This window comes from Protomyctophum bolini, assembly GCF_963924005.1.
Source record: "Protomyctophum bolini genome assembly, chromosome: 22".
NCBI classification, from domain to species: Eukaryota; Metazoa; Chordata; class Actinopteri; order Myctophiformes; family Myctophidae; genus Protomyctophum; species Protomyctophum bolini.
In genome coordinates, this window is record NC_137883.1 from 5,971,636 (window position 1) to 5,996,397 (window position 24,762).

Sequence of the window (24,762 nt, forward strand, 5' to 3'; positions counted from 1 at the left end):
GTTTCCAATACTTTTGGGTTGGCCCACCTTGTGGAGCGCATGCTATTAAACAACCGTTTAGCAGCCATAAACGTCAAGACGTCCTATTAAGTAATGGATGCCACGGGCGTCAAGACGTCTTCCCTTTGGTTTTTTTTTTTTTTCATATTTTGAAAATTCCTCTAATCTGGTGTACAGGTGATGACATGCACATTACATGCACAGAGCTACCAACCTGCACACATTTTGTGTACCAACCACACAATTCTAGGCGTATAGACACCTAGAATTGCGTGGTTGTTGGTACACAAAATGTGTACAGGTTGGTAGCTCTGCGTGCATAATAGAATTGCAAATTCTTTCTTTCTTTATAATGGGAGAATTGGCACTCAAAGCCTAAACTGGTGACCACCAGGTGGCGCTGAAAGAGTGTTAAGGTTCAGTAGCCTACTTACTGTATGTCAGTCAGGCTTCGGAAAATCTCACTCCACTGACACATTGTCCGTTGTACTTGACTGATTACATCAGACGTGAGGTGCACTCATAGGCATAAGTACTGCGGCATGGTCGTGCTGGACATCTCCCATGCTCTGGTCGGACTCTTCTCTCAGGGTACCTCTTGTCCTATATGTATAGCTCCCAGCCTTGTGTATAAGGATTATTTTTTAATTTGTTTCATGGTTGTTTTGTCTGTACAGTATATGTTTGAGTATAGTTTCATGTTACAAGGTGGACCACAATGGAAACAAGCGAAGGTTTTTTTGTGTCAAAGTCCATTTGCCGTTTTTTTTTTTAAATGATGTCATTTCAAATCTGCTCTGAGGCTCTTTGCTGCTTGGTCCTTCCCCACCTCTCTCTCTCTCTCCCTGTAATGTAACTATCTGACTAAAGCATGAAAATGTCTAAAACAATCAAACAAAAACAAGAATTCTCTTAATAGGGAGACACACAAATCACACGAAATCACTTCAAAGGGGGCAGGTTTTCTGCCAAATACATATATTGACACAACATGTTTGACCACTGGTATACTGCATGTGTGTCACTCAAGAATGTCAAGATAGCTTGTATGTATGTGTGTGTCTTGCTTCTTAAAGCTGTGCCTGGACACCCACTATTGGACAGCGGTGAACCAGTTCTTTGTGTGGGGCAGTCTGTCTGCTTACTTCGCCATCACGTTCACCATGTACAGCAACGGAATGTTCTTCATCTTCACCTCCACTTTTCCCTTCATAGGTGAGTGGCACATATGGCCCAATGTACAACTTATTTCAACTAAATTAAACTGTGTTTTAACCAGTGTTTATTTTGTCGACTAAAGCTAGGACGAAAAATGTTCGTCGACGTACCTTTTTCCACTCGCGAAAACTAAATGGAAACTAAATGAAAACTAAGCTCTGATGACTAAAACTAGGACTAAATATACTGACAATTTCGTCAACAAATAAAAACTAGACTAAAATGTTAGGAAGGGACTAGTGGAGACAGTACGTATGTCACGAGGAAAACTTTAGAGAATGTCAACCGAAAATAGCCAATCTCACGCCGCATTGTGGGTTAGGGGTTATGGTTGCAGATCTGCAAATGTTTGGTGAGAGATTTGGTGTAGATTGAAAAAGAACTCACCAAGTACAGTGCAACTCGGGTCTGTTTTATACTAAGTCTAGAAGTGGTTATTCAAAATATTGTATATAGTACAAATATAGTATTCCGAGGCACCCTTGGGGCTTGTGTCACGGCGCACGTGTCACGGCACCCACTTTGAGAAACTACTTGCCCTAAATAGTAGACAACGCTTGTCTGTACTGTGTAAGCAAACACCTTCGGGAGGTGTTTATGGATCTTAAGAGTCCATATCCAGGTGGAACTTTCCACTAGACTATAGAGTGCATAAATCAAAACAATTACGCCTAGCACGTATATATCATAGAGGTGGTAAATAGTTTCAAGAATCTTTGAACAGTACCATCAGGACTTCTTACTGTATGCCAGGGTTCCCCAATAGGCCATTTGCCCTGAAAATGAATTTGCAGGGCAAGACCTCGGCCCCCAGCCTGGTACCCTATAGTCAAAATATGGCCCTCGAGGTAAATTAATTGGGGAACCCTGCTGTATGTTATGTGGTTAAACATTTTGAATATTTTACCCAAAAAAACAAAACAATAGCTGATCTCTACATGTTTGCGATGCGTTGTGATCTGATAATAAAATACGACGGAGACATCGAGGCTAACCCACCTGATCCGTTATCCATGCTTCTTGGTGAACATCATAGGTACGGCTGCAAACTCTTTGAACCAACCGAACGTGTGGCTGACAATTCTGCTCACCTCCACACTCTGTGCTCTCCCTGTGGTGGCCTATCGCTTTGTGCTCATTCAGCTGTCACCAACCATCAATGACAAGGTGAGTGAACTGACCACTTTATTAAACCATTGACCACAGCCCGGCCTCGCCATTAGACGAACCGGTTTTATGAGCTGTTTCTCCTCTCTTTCTCCTCTGAGCAACTATAACCCTTGCTGCTGAGAATTTTATTTTTTACCTGGATATATGTCTGCAGCAACCATGCTGATTGGTCAGCTTTGCTCTAGGGAAAATATGGCTTTAGGTTGCCCTGATTGGTCAGCTGCTACAGTGTATCACTGCGCAAAAAGTGTATATATACGGATGTGTATATTACAGGAAACTCCCGTTAAACCTTCCAACAAACTCTGGTAAAACTCCCGAATTGTACCATCACACCTGTATATTACTGTATATTAACTGTATATGCCTGCTAAATTTGAGGGCAAAATACAGTGCCCATAATTGCCCGTTAACTCTTTTCACGCAGTGTATATTCCCTATAGGGAAAATACGGCAGCTGACCAATCAATCAAAGCAAGCTTATCAGCATTACGTTGTGCTTTAGCTATTGAAAAATAGCAGATCTGCTATTTTTGAAAAATCGAAGGAAAACTGTCAGTATGCAGAAAAGAAGACATTTTTAGAATCTGATCTCAGGTCAGAATGGGTTAAACTATAACAATAATCTCTGCCCAATCCCTCTGTATAGGTGAGGTACAAGGTACAAAGGGAGGCCATACCGGCGCCGGCTCCTCGCAGAATCCCTGTCCGACGGATCAGCACGCGCCGGTCGGGTTACGCCTTCTCCCACACGCAGGGCTACGGCGAGCTGGTGACGTCCTCGCGGTTCCTGATGAGGCGACCTCAGAAGACGCGGCCGGCACTGTTCACCCACACGGACTCCCCTCTCTCCCAGAGCCAGCCGCAGCACTACCGCACCATCGCAGAGGAGCACGAAGAACCGGCGCAAAGCACTTAGGAAAGGGGTGAGGGCTTATAGGCCTCACTCACACCTAAAAAACACCCGTCTTGTGTCTGTGTTGTCAGCGTTTAATGGCCACCCCAATGCATTTCCGATGGAAGTCACGTGGTTTGACCAAACATTTTTGTTTGATGGGGGGGAGAGGCGGGCAGAACACAGCCATCAAACAAAAATGTTTGGTCAAAACATGTGAGACTTCCATTGGAAATGCATTGGGGGGGGGGGGGGGGGGGGGGCATTAAACACGGACAAGACACACAACACAGACAAGACAGGTGTCTTTTAGGTGTGAACGAGGCCTTAGGTGTGAATGAGGCCTTAGGGGGGATGTTTTTGTTGGGGGCTTCAAAATGAGAGACCTATCAAGCGGCACCCTTGCTTGTTTGGCATAATGGCAGTGGTTCTCAACCTTTTTTCACCAAGTACCACCCTAGAAAATATTTGGCTCTCCGGGTATACCACCATTATGACGTTAAAATACTTCAAACAAATACAGTAGCGTATATACACCTAACCTATCCCATCCTATTCACACAGGAGGGAGATTTGAACGGCACTCATTTGTGCTGGGACCTCAACACCGGCCGGGATGTCGACTCATTCCACTGGAGCAATATATATATAGTGCTGTAAGTCCGTTTGACTACGAGACGTCCCGCCACTGTTTCTACTGTACGTGCAGCTGCTGCTTGTCAAAATATTCTCCTTACACTTCTATAGTTCCATTTTAAGCCACTGCGTTGCCACCGTTTAGTTTGTTGTGATCCGTGAACGCATCGTTGGCAGTGCTCGGCACAAAGCCGCAACAACAAAACTCCCCTCCACGCGCGCGCACACACACACACACACACACACACACACGCACACACACACACACACGCGCGCGCACCTTTGTCATGTTCAGGAAGTTTCTGGTACCACCAGAGGAGCACTACTGGTATAATTAACGGGAACACAGCCCGAGTCGGTTGAATGAATGTAAGCCTGTTGCCTGGATGTCTGGCGTCCGAGACAACCCTGTAAAACTATCTTTGATTTAACTGCTTATTATTTTTTAATGGACGCATGTGCATACAGGAAGTCACTGTGAAAATTACTAGCCCCTGGGCCTGGACACACTTAGATGTTATGAGATTTATTTGACTCGGAGACCTGATTTTTATTTTATTTTTGTTTATCACCTGATTGCGGTGGCTGATCCCATAATGATGCCAACACTACCACAGACTTCAAAACAAAGGATGCCTTTTATACTATTTCTCTGAATGCCCAAGTGACCTGTTAGTGTTGGAATTAGGCAAAGGGGCCAGTGATTGTAGTTTATATTGATGCACTGTATATGATGAACTTCTTATATCATTGTCAAAATGTTCTTTTATTTTTGCTCTGAAAACCATCTTGGGATTCATACTTTACAATTTAGGCATTTAGCAGACTTAATCCAGAGTAATTTACATTAAGCAAGAACAAAAAAGCATGGGAATACATCACATAAAAAGCATTTATCATGAAACATACGTAACAGTGGAATACAATTTACAATTTACAATTTAGGCATTTAGCAGACGCTCTTAATCCAGAGCGACTTACATTAAGCAAGAACAAAAAAGCATGTGAATACTTCACATAAAAACATTTATCATGAAACATGCGTAAGCTAAGAAGGTAACAGTGGAATATCTATATAATGAAACTATACATATAAACTATACATCTATACTACTATACTATACATATGTACTATGACGTGCTATGACTACATACAATGCACTTATGCTGTCTACTTTACTTTACGGAATACTTTACTAAATTGTAGTATGACTTGAAATTAATCGTCCTCTCTCAATATTGTTTTTTTTTAGTTTTAGTTTTTATAAACTTCGCAACAATTTCGTTTCATAGTGTATTGTGCTTATTTACTGAAATCAGACTTTGGTCTTTGCTAATTTTGCTTTATCACAACAACCAGGATCCACATTTAGTCCTACTAGGTAGGATCAAGGATAAACTAGTAGCTGGGCAGAGATTAATTATTTGGTGAATGATTTCCCCCTATACTGCAGTTCAAGTTACATTTAAAATTAAGATTTTGTTCTTTTTACACACTAATACTGAATATTTCCAAAAGAAATACATAGGCTACTGTGGGCCTATTGGTAGCCGCAATTTACAACTCTAGATTTTTTAAAATAATGGGATGAATCTAGAGTTGCAATAGCCTCCATTGACTCCCCACTCATCCAATTTGCGTTTGCGATCTGCTTGTATTAAACAATGTTAAACTCAACAACATTGCAGCTCATGTCATGACTTGAGCTACTTAATTCTGTCAAGAAATTCTGTGCAGGTGATTCTTTTTCTAAGTGTTGGAGTTTGGGGAGTCAATGGAGGGTATTGCAACTCTAGATTAATCCCATTATAAAAACTATCTAGAGTTGCAAATTGCGGCTAGGTCTATTAGTAGCGTATCATCAGTGAATGAGACTATTTTCGGCTTATCATTTTTAAGCACCTGTCCTCTTGATGAAATACAAATAAATAACATTATTGTGACAATGTGACTGGCACTGCACTGATATTAATAAAAGGGAATTTTATGTAATGGATAATTATACACGCGTTACAAATCGGAAATTGCACACTGTTAAAGGACCACTTCACATCGATGATGTCACTGGTGGACAGGTTTCTGAAGTGCCCACAGCCTATGAGAGACAGACTGAGTAGGACAAAAATGGTCGTATTTCATCATGAACGTTATAGTGAGGACCAATTTGAAAAGTGGAGAAGTGGTCCTTTAACCACTAACCAGACAAATGCAACCATACATACAGTCAAACTGTGTTTCCTTTTTTCCTAGTGTTTCCTACCAGTTTGTTATCATTTTAAACAGCCTGATATCAAGCACTGTCTCCTATCACCTCCCAAAAGGCCAAAACCGTATTAGTCTATCCCTGTTCTCCTTTGCTCTATAACTCTATTGTTCTACCACACGGTGGCGGTATTGACTTCCAACATGTAAGCCAGCCACACACACACACACACACACACGCACACACACACGCACTCGCACACATCACGGCAAGTGAAGTCTCCCACTTCACTGGCACAACGCAAAACCACGTGCACTTGCACAAAAACATACACAAGTGCTGTTGCCCCAATGCCAACTCCCCCCCCCCCTCTCTCTCTCTCTCTCTCTCTCTCTCTCTCTCTCTGTGTGTGAGTAGGTTGTGCTCAGCTCACTCAATTTCAATGCACTCACTGGCTGGCGCTTACTACGCTCATCGTGCTCGTCTAGACTAGAGACTAGAGAGAGAGAGAGAGATGCGGTCTAGAGATTTGAGATTTCTGACCCGTGACCAGATTCGGGTGGAAATTGGAATATGAGCGTCTCCGGAGGTGCTGGGGACAGCGGACACCACAGGGGAGCCGAGGAGCGAAGCCCTTTACAGTTACAGGTGAGGTGAGTGAGCTGCGCTATAGGCCGGCGGTGCGTGTTCAGTTCAGCTGTTATTGTTACTTTGTTTGTTGCCATTTTAGGAGGATATTTATTTATCTGTAGGCCTATAAAAATAACGCAATTTACACTTCAGAAGTGTGCACTGTGTATCTTTTTAGGTGAAAAATGTCTGCCGGTAGGCAAGGCTAAAGATTTTACCAGCTGTTTCACACGTGTAATATTAATTCAGCTGTTACCAATAATAGGCTGATTAAAGCTTAAAGGAAAGCTCTGTTACCAAATGTAAGTTAGGCTACTTGTGCACATACCGTACGTATTATATTTTATTTTATTTTATTAGGCCTATATTATTTTGACCAGAGTGGTTCTTAAAGTGGGGTCCGGGGACCCTGCAGGGGTCGTTGAGTGGGTTCCATAATGATCACCAGCTAAATTAGGCACAATTTAACCACAAAAACAAAAAAGCCAGCCAGCCCCATTGTAAACACGGACATGTTGAGTAGGCTACACAAAGGTTTTATGTTGAGTATGGGTCCCCAGCATTTAGAAACTGCCGGATGCTAACTTGCATAATTATGTTGAGCAATTGGCACAATACCATACCATTAACAATCTATAGAAGGCCAAAAAAAATGTAAATTCACCATGCTTTATGTAGCATGTGACATGTCAAACTAGATTTAGAGCCCCTCCTATATATAGGTCTAATGTTTGTCTTTAGCTCAATGTTTGTTTAATAAACGCCATTGACAAAGAAGGGAAAACTTACATCATGTTGTAACTCATTGGGCTGTATTTTGCGTGTCTTAAGTACCAGGTCTTATTACCTATAACTTGAGTAAACTAAAGACCTGGAGGCGTGATCAATGCTCTTTGGCCACTCAGAATATCCAAATGGCATTGATCACGCCTCCAGGCCTTTAGTTTACTCAAGTTACGTAATAAGACCTGGTACTTAAGACACGCAAAATACAGCCCATTATGTCATATTGTCTCTTTATTGTTAATGGCATTTAATGTTTTGTTGGCACAGTTTGTTTTACATCACCATTACATCACCTGATCAACATGAGACTTTAATATATTAGCGCCCCTCACTACACACGTGTGTGATTTTTTGTTTTCCTTATTGGTTGTTAATGGTATGGTCACATATTATGCCAATTGTGAAAATTACTCAACACTAGACCTGTACTTGCTCATCGGCCTACTTGAATGATGCAACTTGGGAACCTAATAATACCCGTTGTCAACTTGTCACAGCAACTTGTTTTAATCTGTCTGTGTCCCACATGGAGACACTCTGTATCTGCCGGTCTGCCTAGGCTGTACCTGAAGAGTGCAAACTGATTGTGGTGGTTCTGGAGAACTGTGGGTCCGACCGAGTCGACTCGATACCGGGCACTGCACTCCCTGTGGGGGTGTGGAACGCATGTGTCTAATTTGAAGTCGGTGGGGCAAACAGTTCTCGAGTTATGTGCATTACAACCGTACACACACACACACACACACACACACACGCACACACGCAGAGTCGCAGACAGAGAGATATGCAAGTTAGCATCCGGCAGTTTCCACATGTTGGAGATGGAGACCCATACTCCACATTTCTAACATAAAACTTTGGTGTAGCCTATATACTCCTGGGTTCACATTCTGGCAAGTGGACTACCTTGTGAAGTGAGGGGCGCACCAAGGCCAGTGTTTATATCAGCCACATCACGTCTTACGTTGTCATTTACTTCCCTAAACTAACATTAAAAGTCCATAGACTTGGCTGCCACATGACGTAATTTTTGGAAAGCCATAAAAAAATCACACCCGTGTGAAGTAAGGGGCGCTCTTATCACCATACATCATGCTGTGATATTCACACGATGACGTAACATTTTCCATTCATTGTCAATGGGAATGTAATGTTTGTGTAGGACAATGTTTGTGCACACACACCAAAAGCTGGACATGGGAGGGGCCAGCGCCCCTCAAAAAAATGTATTTGTGTGTGTGTGTGTATATATATATATATATATAGATATATAATATACACAAAACAGGGACGCCAGGTTGAAAGTGGTTACTGTAGTTTCACTATAATTTCACCAGGTAATTAGGTGATGCAATAGAGCACCGAAGTCCTGACGTCGCTCGCTCGTCCCCTGGTTCACGGAAGCAATGTCTCCATGGAGAATAACATGGGCTCATCTTAAAATCGTTTCATATAAGCAATGTAGTCCAAAAGTAAACAAGCTGTCTGGGCGATAATGTCAGGGAGGCGTCTCTGTATCGTTTACGACCGTCAGTCACTCATTCAGTAACATTAGCGTTTTCTCTCAGTCAGTTGATTCTTCATATCCATATGTGTGAAACGGCCGAAATGACATTTTTTTCATTTTTCAAACGCAGTTCTTATATGAGGCGGTCTAAAATCCTTCTATGACAATTAACCTCGCCTCACCAGGCTTTCCACCACCTCGGAGGAAAGCCTGGTCTCTGTTTCAAAAGTCCGTATGATGGGGAAATAGCCAATAAGGAGTTTTTGCACAAAAAAACACCTCGACCTCTTTGGTGGGGACGTAACAACTACAAAGAAAGGTAAGAAAGATAAGAAGGCATTCTAGCATGGAATTCTCCTTTAAAGGACCACTCATTTTCAACCTTATCTTTATAGCCTAATGGTCCACTCCTCACCAATTACTCCCGTCTAGACATTAATGGTCCAGTTATATGAAGATAAAGTTTAAAATGGGTGAAATGCTTCTTTTAATCCAATCTAACAACTTAAGGTCCTTCTTTTAATCGGTTCCCTGTCTTTTCAAATGGGGGTCCGCGCCGGCGCCGCGGCCTAATGTGTATCAATTTAGGGGCTCTTAGTCTTCACAGATAAAAGCCATGTCAAGAGCATGTGAGCAGAGTTGAGTTGGGTGGGGTTATTAAAGCTATTCAGATTTCTCGGAAATCCGAATAGCTTTGAATCACCCCACCAGTGTCTCTGTCTCTCTCTCTCTCTCTCTCTCTCTCTCTCTCTCTCTCTCTCTCTCACTCACTATCACTTCAATGATGCTTAGAGAACTTGCACAAGCGTCTCATTCCTGACCATGTCTCATGTAATATATAAATCAATAAGGTAGGGTAATTTACTGTTAAAAGGTTAAAAGTACTTCAACTTTTTAACAAAAACATTTCCATATTCTGATAGTAATCTTTGCCATCGAGCAGGGGTTCTCAAACATTTTCATACCACAACCCTATATTATGAGGGAAATTTGAGCTGGCTTAAACAGGAAAAGAACAAACATTTACATTACAGCCAATCAGGAGCGAGTGAGTACCTCTTTTATCAGCTTCATTTTTTTTATAGTGTCACAGTTCCAATTTTGTCTGCTCATTTCTTTGTGTCATCTATTTCACTCGTTTATTCTGTACCCTGACCGAGTTCTCTCTCCTGATTGGATAGAGAACCTGAAAATGCATTTAATGTTTATTGTTTTAATAAAGAGCTGGAGAGACATGGAGACTGCCGTTACTGGACAAACGCTCTACGAGTCTGTAGCAATTAGTATAGGGCTACTAATTGAGTTATTTAACACTTATTTTAACCAAAGGACAATCACTTTCGCCCTACCTTTTAAATCTACCATTAGCCTTGGACTAAGACTATCATATATGTATTTTATTGACTTTTTGCTTTCATGTCTGTGATAGTCTTGGTCTATCACCCTATACTGTATATACAGTACAACAGGTGGACAACGCCACATTGCTGGGCATCCTCCTTGAGCGTCTACTATCGTGGACTGATGTAAATACAATAGTTCGTTAATTTAAATGGGCAGAGGTATTGCAGTCACAAGAAAGTGTCAATCTTATGTTCATTCTGACATCATGCGTCAAGTTTGTAAATCGTTAGTTTTTTTTTGTCACTTGGATTATTGTTCAACTGTATGGTCCTCTAACGTCTAAAACGAATCTAGCTAAATTACAGGTTGTACAAAATAGGGCAGCCAGACTCGTTCTGGGCTGTTCTATAAGAACTAGTACTGTAAATATGCACTGCAGCCTCTCATGGCTCACTATTGAGCAAAGAATTTCCTCAAGTTTGGCCACATTGCTATTAAGTCAAAGATGCCTCTGTTTTTGTTTGAAAAATAGATTATTGTCAAGATATACACATCCACAATACAAGACATGCTGTTAATGGGCATGTCGCTGTACCTACAGTAGTTGAAACACAAACTCAATGAAAAAAAGAAACGGTAATTTATAGAGCTATAGATTTTTGGAACAAGTCAGCACTTGACTTCCGTCTAACAAATAATAGCTTTAAGAAAAAGGAAAGAGTTATTTACTTGAATGACCAGTTGAAAGAACAACTTTAGGCTAAATACATTTATAGTTATTCTATACCAGTGTTTGTTTTAATCTGTTTTATACGTCATTGAGAATTGATGTATGTTATTTAATTGTGTTTTATATACTGATATTGATGTAACTGAATTAATGCAATTCATGTTCTGAATATGTTGTGTGTGGACCCCAGGAAGACTATATAGCTGACTGCCATGGCATCAGCTAATGGGGATCCTTTTTCAAATAAACAAATACATAAACAAATAGATCGGAAATAGGAAATCCCATGCGCAAAGCCCACACTGTAGCCACGGATGTTAACTCGACATTAGGAACCTGTGTGCACTGTACATAGTTTTTAAATAGACGTTTTAATTAAGTTTTTAATAACCGTCTGCACGCTGAACGGCCCCTTTAATTCCTCGTTTACATCCTGTTTACATGGCGTTTACGTCCTGTTTTCCTGCAGTAGTACGAGGGGCGGGGCAGATTTTTCCAGTGGACTTCAGCCAAAGTTCAGGGCGATGGAGACTATATCATAAGATACGAAAGGCTAGCAAAAGTCAGACGAGGATAGTGTTGATCAAAAGAGAGAGGCGAGCACTCATCAGAAGAACAGTTGCACAATTCACATATATCGGGTGCACGGTTATGGCAGAAATAGTATATTAGGAAAGAGCACTCCCTTTGATCCTCTCCGGCCATCTCCAGCGTGACACGCTGAAGATGGCCTGCAGGGTGAAATGTCTGTCGTGTATGATCTGCATGCTGGGGGGCTTATGACTGAAATAAACAAGAAAATGCGCTGGTGATCTTTCCTTTGATCCAAGACTATATAGTCTTATACCATGTGAATACTAATAATAGCTCAGATTTATATAGCGCTTTTCTGAATACCCAGAAGAATACTGTATGGTATTAGTGGTGGATTTTTTTTTTTACAATTAAGCCTCGAAACCACATCGGTACAGCAATTCGAGGATTGCCCTGTAGTAGAAAGTCCTGACATTTTATGGCGTGGTAATCTTGTCGAGAACGGATTCCGAGCGGCGCTACTGAATCTGTCAGCAGGGGCATTCAGAACCTGGCGCGCCCCATATAGGAAGAGGAGGGCTGAACGGCCCGACCCAAACGGGCCAACATCCTGTTATCCACATAGAGCGTCGCAGTCCCGCCCCCCTTTCATGACGACGCCAGGCCCAGGAAATAAATCCCAATGCATTTTTGCCCATAGACATTTCAAAAAGTAAAGACCTTTTAAGCGTCGTACGGAGCCAACTCGAGGCATCCTGACAACAAACACAATATTTTGGACCAAACAAATAATTACAAAGAAGAAAAACAACAACCTGCTGTTGTTTATTATTGTCATCACAGATTCGTCACGACAAGAGTTGGCTTTGTCCGCGGCCTCTTTAAATAAATACTTTTTGAAAAGTCTATGAGGAAAATCAACGGGGAATTATTTTACGGGTCTCTCGAGGGGGGGGGGGGGGGGGGGGGGGGGGGCGGGACTGCGACGCTCTATTGGGCATAGACATAAAGCTTGTCAAGCTTCCGCGCGTGTAACATAAGTCCCGGGAAAAGATTGGCCCAGTAGTCAGTTGAGTGACAGCGAGAGACGGCAATGTTGGCAATTTCTTTTGCCAATGGGTTCCCAGATTGATGGCGGCCAGTGGCCACAGGTCAGGATAGGGCGTTGTGTTCATGCAAAAGTAGTCCAATCACAGCTCATGCCGATGTGCGCATGTCACCTCTCCGGCAATGAAAATCTTTTATAGCTGGAAAAGCTAAATTGGAAGTGAAACTAGTGGAAAAGCAATGTTGCTTCACCGCTGAACACGCAATGTGATTAGTAATTTAGTGCAGTTCACCGGCTGCACACACACATAATAACTTGGATAGTTCAAGATTGGACAGTAGGGGCGCCATGCAGCTATTAGATCATGCTGTATGACATCTGATTTAAGAAATAAATCATACAAGCTCATAGCGCGGCACTCGGTGCCCCGCTATGACCTGTGTTTTCTACGAACTGACATTTGTAGAATCGGTCTCGGTCGAAATGGGTTAATTGTCCCCACCAGGCGATTAGGTTTTATGTCCTGTGGGACTCTGGCTTTCGCCGGCTTTCCGTCCGTAAACATCTAATCTCGGGCACCACTGTAAATGTAACTTTGCACGCACACTCTCAGTATAGGCCAAGTCCGAACGGGAGAGATTCTGGTTTGGGCCAGTGGTCCGGGGACCCCCAGGGGTCCTTGAGGCAGTTCCAGGGGGTCCCCAGCTAAATGATAGTTTGGAACCAAATGGACCCTTATGGGTCTGTAACTCTGAGAGTTGGTTCCATTTGTACACTCTGAGTTAAATTTACATTGATTTTACAACACAAATTGGGGTCTCAGAGATAGAAATGGGGGTCCGTAGCCTATAATTCACTCACACCAGAGGGCCACTATAGTTCCACACTCACACCAGAGGGCCACTATACTGTAGTTCCACACTCACACCAGAGGGGCCACTATAGTTCCACACTCACACCAGAGGGCCACTATAGTTCCACACTCACACCAGAGGGCCACTATAGTTCCACACTCACTGCAGAGGGCCACCATAGTTCCACACTCACACCAGAGGGCCACTATAGTTCCACACTCACACCAGAGGGCCACTATAGTTCCACACTCACACCAGAGGGCCACTATAGTTCCACACTCACACCAGAGGGCCACTATAGTTCCACACTCACACCATAGGGTCAACATATATTGTTGAGCAAAAATAGCTGTGCGACGCGTTTTGAGCTTGTACAGTATACAGTATCGGCTATTTTTGCTACTGTATATTTGAATTGAAATCCTGAATAGTTTTTTGTTTGCCATTTTTTAATTGGAATCCTGAAAAGTAACATTTTTATTTAATTTCAAATGCATTTAGTTATACTTATGTTAACTTTATGAATTTAAATGCAAACGCAATGAACATAAAAAAAACTTGAATTGTAAACAGCTGAAATCAATAATATATCAGTATTGTGATATTAACCTGTGGGCCACATTAAGTGAGCCCCCACCAGTTGCCCACCATGTATGTTCTAGTTTTTACTTGAGAGCTACTTTCAAGATCTACCCAGCAAAAAAATAATGTTATTCCATTGCTGAAAATAGTTTAATCTGGACCCGAGGGGGCGTTACGTGTAATACAAACACACAACATGGAATGGGAAGTGGAATTGGTCGGGTTATTTTTGTATATAACTTGTGTAATACTGACGCTTGTGTGCAACACCAAAAAGGTATTGCTTTGTGGGTTCGAGCGGACATGCCCTTTTGATGTCACTCAAACAAGTCACCTTAATCCAAGTGGCAGATACATTTTTTTTTTAAATATATTAAAATTGTATACAGTATATATACACTGCAGGCTTTGTGATGTACTGGTAGATCACAATCTATACCTTTTGGGCAGCCCTGTTCTATAGTTCATACCGAGTCGGTACTGAGCGTTCAGTGACGTGTTATCGCTTGCCTTTTCTGTGGGAAAATCGGCTACATTGCTGTACAGACGGAGCATTCTGTAGTATAGTATGCTGCCGCTAAGACAGATATAGAAACCACACCCTGAAATAAATAAAAAACACAAAATGTATCAGTACAGTACAGTTATTGTTTATCTTGGGGTTTTGGTTTTTGCGAAACATTTAAATGTATCCTCGGGGATCAATAAAAAAGGGAATCTAATCTCCAGGAACGGTCAGCCCTGTTGGCACACGTTGTATACCGTGAAGACGCCATGGACCTAACAAAGACACCATGGTCTGAATGTGGGTCATGACTCTTTGCTGCCTGTCATCTCGTATAGAGACGATTCTTTATCATTTCCTCTTGCTTAATAGAGAGCAACACATCTGTTCCAGAACTATTTCTGTCTGTCTGTCTGCCTGCCTGCCTGCCTGCCTGCCTGCCTGCCTGCCTGCCTGCCTGCCTGCCTGCCTGTCTGCCTGCATGCCTGCCTGCCTGCCTGCCTGCCTGCCTGCCTGTCTGCATGCCTGCATGCCTGCCTGCCTGCCTGCCTGCCTGCCTTTCATGCTCTGGTTAATGTTCGGTCATTTGAGGGCAATCCAGTTCCTCTCTTCTTTTTACCGTATAGGCGGAAATGTATTGATGTAGAGACTAATGTTCCCGTGAGAAAGTGGAAATCCAGGCAATCCCAACTAAACCCACGGCTGCTGCGCGGCGGAAACCTTGTATCTCTCCATAGTTCACCGTGCGTGCGTGCGTGCGTGTGTGTGTGTGTGTGTGTGTGTGTGTGTGTGTGTGCGCGCGCGCGCGCATGTGTGCGTGTGTGCGCGAGTGTGCCTGTGTGCGTGTGCGTGCGCGGCTCTGTGCACATTGTGTTTTATTCCATGCTCATTGGACTCGTTGCCCCTCATCCAGTAAGCTGGCACTCATATTGTGCCTGCATGGCCCCGCATGCTCAATTACCCTCTCACAACCCATTACCTTCACACACCCACCCACCCACACAGCGTTATTCATGAAACTTACTTTCTGTGTGTGTGTGTGTGTGTGTGTGTGTGTGTGTGTCAGCTTGCTCCAGTCATGCGCAGCGTGCAGTGTGGGCCAGCATGTGAATTTGCAGCATCTCTGTGAAGTGCATGGAAAAATAACAAGGGCCTCTTCACTGCGTAGAAGAAAATAATGCAAAAGAATGACTGTATAGCAGGTAGAATATAGAGTATAGAGCCTGAAAGAGCCCTTGATGCTTTTTCTGCTGGGCATAAGAGAGAGGGGGCAGAACGAACGATAGCGATGGAAACCCCCGACGCCGTCTTCCTATTGGTTCACCAACCTATGACCTCACTTTGGGAACCAACGTATAGACCTATACTGTATAGAGCGTCGCAGTCCCGCCCCCTCGAGAGACCGGGAAAAGAAATCGCCGTTCATTTTCCTCATAGGCATTTCCTAAAGTATTTATTTAAAGACGGTTACGCCGCGGACAAAGCCAACTCGGATCGTGACAATGAACACAATATTTTGGGGCCGATCAAATCATTAGAAAGAAGAAAATAAAGGCAGGAGACGACACCATTTGTTTTGTTTTTCTTCTTATGAATTATTTGATCGGCCCCAAAACATTGTGTTCATCGTCATGATTTCTCACGATCCGAGTTGGCTTTGTCCGCGGCGTAACCGTCTTTAAATAAATACTTTAAGAAATGCCTATGGGACAAATGCATTGGGATTTATTTCCTGGGCCACTCGTTGTTCTGAAAGGGGGTGGGACTGCGACGCTCTATAGCACAAGATGGTACCAAACAATTCCTTAGTGAGGGTTGGTTGGTGCAGCACACCGGGAGGTGATGTTAACCCATTTTGGGCCGGAACCCCTTTTGGTGTTTTATAAAGCATTATGTTATGCTTTAGCTATTGAAAAATGTCAGATCTACAAGCTCGTATATGAGCTTGTATACAGTAGGTTTGCTATTTTCTTTTTATCGCCAAAATGTGGCGCAGATCTTTGAATATATTCTTTCATAGCGAGCGATTTTAACGCAAATCTTTGCTTCTGGGGGAACAACATATTTTCAGATGGGGGGGGTCGGCTAACCTGACGCTGCCAGATCCAAAAAGCTTGCTACACAAATTTGTTTCACAGCTTATTTGGATCTGGGATCGCGGAAGCAAATTCGATGACGGGGCTGTTCCTTTTTTTCAAGATACATGGTAGATGATTGGATGGGAGCGTCTGTCTATCACCGTGTGGGCGTGCAAACACAACCAATCATATCGACGTGTCTATATACCGTCACATCCGCATCCCGCCTTTAGCTCACGCTGATTGGTTCGGTACGAAGCAGATCTGACTCAGGGCTCAACTCCGTCAGAGATCCCAGATGAGTGTTGTGTTGGGGAATATGTTTCCGCAATACCGCCCTCATCTGGCAGCGTCAGGTTAGGGGTCGGCGGCCAATTACATAATACCGTATTTTTGGGGGTCCTTGACATGAAAATGTTTGAGCACCACTGACATAGAAACATGGGTTTTTTTTTCAGAAAACTGTCAAGATTTTGAAAGACATTTTGTAGAATTGTCCTCAGGTTATAAGTCTGACTTCTTACTATATATAGTTACTCTTAGAGCGACCTCGTGTACGCCAATCTTCTGTAGATTCTCATATCAGCTCAACTAGTTTGTGTTTGTGTGTAGAGTGATTTTTTTTTAAATGATGTATTTATTTTAATTCCCATACAGGGACAATTTAAATAAATTCAATCTAAAACCGTTGTTTTATTCTTCCCAGTATAGGTTCCTATACTTCTCGCACCACTGGCCCGTGTTCTCCAATTCCCCTGTTTCCTCTTGTTGCTGACAGCCATTGTGCGCACGCGCGCACACACGCGCGATAATTGTGTTGTCAACACAATTTAAAACCTCGTATCATGGGTTACTCTCATACGATAACACTTTATTGGAGGGGAAATTATGTACTAATTTCTGGTCCCGAACAGTACAGTACACCTGTCACTGCGTGTTTGCTTGCGTGCGTGTGTGTATGCGCGTGTGTGTAATGTGTTGTGTATGCCTGTGTGTGTGTGTGTGTGTGTGTGTATGTGTGTGTTGTGCGTGCGCACGCGCGCATAATGTCACCCACTTCAGCAAGTCAGTCTTATTTGATTATAAGACAAAGAACACAGGGAGAAAAAAAAACACCATCAGGCTGATGAGGATCGCATGGCAGACGACGGTGATATCATTTCTGACTTTTTTTTAAACGAGGCCATTGTGGCTGTGCTGTGGCTTTGAGTTAAACCATTCTGACCTGAGATCAGATTCTAAAATAATGTCTTCTATATACATCCTGACAGTTTTCTGAAAAAGCTATATGTTTCTATGTCGGTCGTTCTTCGATTAAAAAAAAAAATAGCAGACCTACAAGCTCGTATAGCGCGCCACTCGGTGACACGCTATGAGCTTGTAGATCTGCTATTTTTCAATAGCTAAAGCGCAGCATAATGCTAACGCCGAAAGGGTCACCCCGGCCAAAACGAGTTAATGAGAGTCACCATTACACAGCGGGCCGTGCCCTCAGACTGTGCAGGCCTCGTTATGTAGATACACTGCATGCTTCTGAGATTACGGTGAATTGGGAAGATTCATTCATTCGTACATTTGCTCAGACGTTTTTGTGTTCGTGCAGAGAAAAAAAAACCAAGATGTGATTTGGCCCGCATGTAAATAAACACGGGAACGTTGGGTAGCATTGATGGTGATTTGACATGTTTTGAAATGAAGTTCATGGAACTTGCTTAATTAATGGGTTGGGTGCTAAAGTTACTTATGGGGAGGTAAAGTCAACATCCCCTAAAAATTAAGTAAAATAATAAAAAAATCACACCCGTGCGAAGTGAGTGGTGCAACTCCGTGTGGGGGTTCCCGGGAGGGGGGGGGGGGGGTGGTGCCGGCCCGGATCCGGCGAGCCGCCCCGCGTCCGAAACGGTTGGGAAATGACTGAGTTACCTTGTGGCGGTCCCTCTACTGTACCCTCTAGTCTACTGTACAGTACTGTACTGTCACTGTACTGTACTGGCCAAACACCCAAAAGCATCATATATACATGCAGTTAATACGTGTGTGTGTTTGTGTGTGCGTTAGGTTGCGCACAGGTGGTGAAAAACAACCGAAAAACAACAACTGTTTCCGTGCTCATACCTGCACCCACCCAGCCAGCCAGCCAGCCAGCCAGCCACCCACACACATAGCTCCGTAAGGGAGTGGGTATACTGCACCACTCAAAAAATATAATATACTTCAATATGGAGCTTGTGACGCTTGCATCACTGTCATGCCAATAGCAATGGTGAAGCACTCCCTCTCATGTAATATATTGCTTAATTAAATTGTACACCTTTGATCCCATGGACGTATAGTTTGAAAGTCATTGAACTCGGCCAGCTGGCAGAATGCACTCTTCAAGCTTTTCCTCCCGTATTTTGCGCTGCGGTAATCTGATCCTATAGGTGCAGCCTCATCAACTGCATGTTTTTCCTCTCCTGAACAGCACCGAGTACGGGTCTTCTCGGACAAAACAGACCTGGGATCCGCGGTAATATATAGAATAATGAACCGACCTGGCGACCACCGATGATGACAGTGTACTGTTCCGCAATATTATGTCGCGAGGTATATCACTATAATCTCACTGAATTTGCTGTGAATTCATCCACAAATTGTCGCTGTACGTCTCGACAATTGCAGCGATTGACTTTTTCGACTTCCTTGATCACTGTATCTCAAGTTCTCAAGTACACAGACTTGCTTAGATGTACATGGACAATTCATCAATACACTTGTTACTTACTATCCTTATTGTAACTAACATATGATGTAATGGCCCACACACATCCACCTTAGCCCTGGTCCAGTGCGTCAGCAGTGTCTCTCACTGACGCGCTGTGGGGCTATAACGCCTCCGCTGCGCTCTATAGCAAAGATTAGGGTTAGAATTCCCCGAAAATAAACAAAACCAGGTAGCTATACTCACCGAAACAAAGCCTGCTATAGACCTAGGAAAAAAGTCTATTCTCCAAGCTGGGATGCGTCTCAGTTCCCCGGCTTCTCTCTAAAATGCACTTTTGTTTCATGACAATTTTCTTTGTTGTTGTCATGAAATAAAAATGCATCCAAGTGGATCGGCGCAGGAACAACCATGAAATGCCGTAGTAGAAGAAGTGACTCTCTCCGGTAACATTGCTTTTATTAAAATGGCACAAAGTGCATTTTTAGAGAGAAGCATCATGGGGACCCCCGAGATGCTTCCCAGCTTTGAGAGAAAAGACTTTTACCAATTAAGGTCTATAGCGGGCTTTGTTTTCGGCGAGTAGTTACGTCGTTTTGTTTGTTTTTTATAGGGAATTCTAAAGCCTCGCACGGCAGTGGGAGAATTGCTAGAGAGGAGTGGAGGCGTGCCCCGCACAGGGCGTCAGTGAGAGACGTACTCGCTGACGCACTGGACCAAGGGCTGAACATCCGCCCAACCAAATAATGTGGCTTTGATAGTCCCGTTTTTCTTTTCTTTTTTCCTCACAGATACCGTAACACTGTTTGGGAACTTTACTGTGGGCTTCTCAGGTTAAATGTCTTAACACATTCTGAACGGGAACCCGTTTCGGTGTTTTAAGCATTATATGTATATATTATATATTGAAAAATAGCAAAAATCGTGAAAATGTAGTGCAAATTTTTTAATGTTTATTCTTTCAGAGCGAACGTTTTTAACTCAAATCTTTGCTCCTGAGGGGTTCCCGGAACAACATATTTTCAAATGGGTGTCGGTGGCCAATTACATTCTTTCACATGAAATATTGAGCATCACTGATACAGTAGAAGCATAGGGTTTCCAGTAAACTGTCAGGATTTCGAAGACATTATTTAAACTTCGACGTCAGGCCTAAATGTGTTAAGGACCCCATCAAACAGGCAGGGTGTAACGGAGTCAGTGTGATCCGTATAATCTTTTGTCAATAAATGTCAGAAGAAAGTTTACATCATTTTGAAGCTGAAGTCCAATTACTCCAGCTATAGTGTCACGTTGGCAATTGAATGGCTTTCGAGTCTCTCTATCGAGACGGGAGAAGAAGCCGTTTTAGGAGCTATTGTGTGATAATATAAACAAGTCTAAGTCAATAAATGTGTGGAAGAATGTCAGACATTTTGGACCCACGCCTCAGCATGTCAGTCGAGTGAGCAAAACAGGCCATTCTTGTGCAATGATATAAACATTAGAAATTTCCCAGAACTTTTTTTTACGACACAAAAGAAAACACACAATCTTTACTCTAGTATTGGATAAATGTGGTATACAAACGAGTCCATAACCACTGATTACTTGTATACTTACTTATGCCTATCGCTCCTTTTCATGGAGCATATACTGTAGGCCGTTGACTATACAGTCCGCCAGAGTCCTCTAATCCTGGGCCCTTCTTTTCCAGCTGTTTCCATGTCAGTCCACACTGCTTGGTGTCAGTCTCAAGGTCCCTGCGCCAGGTGTTCTTCGGCCTCCCTCTCTGTCTTGTGCCTCCATCTAAAGGGCTTTGTCTTGCGATGCTGCATATATTGGGCTTCCGAAGAAGTGTGTGTGGCCGATCCACCCCCCCACCTTCTTCTCTTAATCTCCTCTTCCACTGGCGGTAGACTCGCTCTCTCTCTCTCCCATGAGAGGTCATTATCGCTGATGGTGTATACTGTGGCCAGAGGATGCTCAGGGTTCTCCTCGGGGCAGGCCAGCATGTTGATGAAGGTTTGCACCGTCATCGTCGTTGCCTTTGTTGTCCTCCGCGTCTCTGATTCCGTGCAATGGCACTGGCTTGACGTCGGGAGTATTGATGAGCACTCCAAAATGGTGTGAATTATTAAGGCTTAACACTTGGGGATCTCGTGAATGACCACATAACTGTATAAAAGTGCCACTGTGAGTTGTTACCAACAACACAACACAACAGATGAGACCATTTTTGTTATTAATCTGCCTATTCGATCTGCCTTCATTGACCAGACCACATCCACACATTATTTGGTACAGTACAGTACAGTACAGTAAGTCTGTATTATTGGATCAGTGTGGTTTTTTGGCAGCAACCATCAACCAAGTCATACAGTATAGTCTCTTGAATAGTTTCCGTTTAGCTTGAGTCACATTTTAGTCACCCGGAATGTTTTAGTGTTTTAATGTTTTAGTCGACTAAATCTGCGGTTGATTTAGTCGACTGAAATGTATTTTTGGCGGGCCTTGATGACGTCGTGATGGCTGATTTTACACTTGCTGAAAATAGCCGATCTACAAGCTCACAATGCGCCGCAACGCGTTGTGAGCTTGTAGATGAGCTATTTTCAGCATGCAACCAAAGTGTAAAATGACTTATACTGGATCTCTTGTCCACTATAGTCCCTTCCTAACATTTTAGTCTAGTTTTTATTTCTTGACGAAATTGTCGATATATTAGTCTTAGTTTTAGTCATCATAGCTTGGTTTTCATTTAGTTTTCGTCTGGGGGGAAAAAAGGGGAAAAGTGTCGTCATAGTTTTGGTCGACGAAATCAACACTGTATTGGACACGCACTGTATACAGTATACATCAGAGGTACTGTAGGCCACCTTACAGGCATTGGCACGTGAGGTGCCATAGTGTGTGTGTGTGTGTGTGTGTGCGAGAGAGAGAGAGGGTTTTTGAGTGGTGCAACCACTCCTACAACCAGCAATGTCCATGTACCTGTGTACCTGTGTACCTGTGTGTGTCTATGAGCACGAGTATGTTACTTATTCATACCAGTAGGGGGCGCCAGAAACAGAGAGAGGGGTAGTGCTGTGTGTCTAATGAGAGAGATGTTGTTTGCTGAACATCCAGTGCCAGTATACACATGAGAGGTCTTTCAAAGATCAAGCAGTTGCAAGGCAAAGTCAATCAAACCGTATGCAACCTCTGACTGATCTGAATAGAGCGTCGCAGTCCCGCCCCCCTTTCAGAACGACGAGTGGCCCAGGAAATGATTCTCCATTCATTTTCTCCATAGGCTTTTCAGAAAGTATTTATTTAGAGACGGTTACGCCGCGGACAAAGCCAACTCGGATCGTGACAAATCACGACAATAATTATTATTTTGCGGCCGATCAAATAATTAGTAAGAAGAAAAACAAAACAAATAGTGTCGTACATCCTGACTTTATTTTCTTCTTTCAAATTATTTGATCGGGCCAAAACATTGTAATTATTGTCATGATTTGTCACGATCCGAGTTGGCTTTGTCCACGGCGTAAACCGTCTTTATATAGATACTTTTTGAAAAGCCTATGGAGAAAATGAATGGAGAATCATTTCCTGGGCCACTCGTCGGTTCTGAAAGGGGGCGGGACTGCGACGCTCTATTGGGACTGGGAGTCTGGGAGATAGGTCAACAGTGACTCAACACCCACAACAAAACAACGCATAGTACAGAAGAAAACATTACAACATGAGGTCCCCACTGTGTACAGAACCATCTCATCGTCGGAGCAAAAGTCACTGTTATGAATCTGAACCATCAACATCTGTCTGTTTGCTTTTCATGTGGTCTCATTTGTAATGTTGACATGGCACACTGACTGACTATATCAAATAAATAGTTTTAGTATTAAACAAGATAATCCTACTATTAGGTGAGCACAATTTACACAATTGGAAACTGCCAGGGCTTGATATATTATGTACCTGTTGTGTGTAAATAATGGCGTAAAAACCGTCTTTAAGGTTAAATGTGTGTGTGTGTGTGTGTGTGTGTGTGTGTGTGTGTGTGTGTGTGTGTGTGTGTGTGTGTGTGTGTGTGTGTGTGTGTGTGTGTGTGTGTGTGTGTGTGTGTGTGTGTGCGTCTGCGTCTGCGTCTGCGTCTGCGTCTGCGTCTGCGTCTCTGTCTCTGTCTCTGTCTGTGTGTGTGTGTGTGCGCGTCCGTCTGTCCAACTGTAACAGGAAGGTTCCCAGATGGTATCTCTGATTCACAGACACATCTGGGTTCTCTTAAACTGTCTGTCTGTCTGTCAGATGCCGTATCAAGCTGTCCTGTCTGTCAGCAAATTGTCTGAAATATTTATATCTATAGCAGGTCATTTGCGTTCCTTCTTTTCTCCCTTCACCTCTTCCTCTCTCACTTCACGGTAGACTCTCTTCATGCTCTCTCTCTCTCTCACACCCCCCTCCGCATATCCATTGTACCTTGTGTGCTACAATCCAGAGTTCATTCTGTTCACTTCAGCTGCTTGTCGGACAGATGTGAAATGCACAGGTCAACGTGTGAAGGTACGCCTCCTTGGACGCACATCCAAAAGTGTGTGTGTGTGTGTGTGCGCTCGCTTGTGTGTGAGTGTTAGTGCTGTTTCAAGCCGGCTTGGGCTTCTCTTTTAACCCATTCTGAAAGATTATCTGAAAGATTTGAGGCACATTTTAACTATTTTTCAAAAATAGCAGACCTACAAGCTCGTAGCGCGCCACTCGGCGGCGCGCTACGAGCTTGCAGATCTGCTATTTTTCAAAAGCTAAATTATAACATGTGTGTAACCACCAAAAGGGGTTCCCGCTCAAAAATGGGTTAAGACATTTGTGGAAATGTAACTCCGTTAACAGCACGGTTCACCTAACTGTTGCATTAACTCTGAGTTGCATTAACTCAAGTTAGTTAATGAAACTGTGTGTGTGTGTGCGTGCGTGTGTGTGTGCGTGCTTGCGCGCGCGCAAGAGAGAGAGAGACACTGAGGAAGGGAGGTGGTAGAGAGGGATAATGTGACATTGAACACACAGTGGGCTATTTTAACATTGTTATCTATTATTTTTCAGTGACGTAGCATTTCATATCTTTCTCATTACGTAGAGCACTGGCCCCTTATGAGCACAGACAGATATAGATCTCTGCTTCTGGTCCTCTGCCAAATACAACAGGCTGCAGTGCAATATATCTTCTCCGTGTTCGCTCTCCCTCTCAAGGAAGTCGAGGTGTTGGCAGATAATTATGCCTGCTCCCAGTGTTTCTTATCGGCTGCAATGTCAATTTGGATTTAACCCGGGAGCTTCATCATGCACTTTTGATAGAATGTCGAGGAGCGCAGTATACGG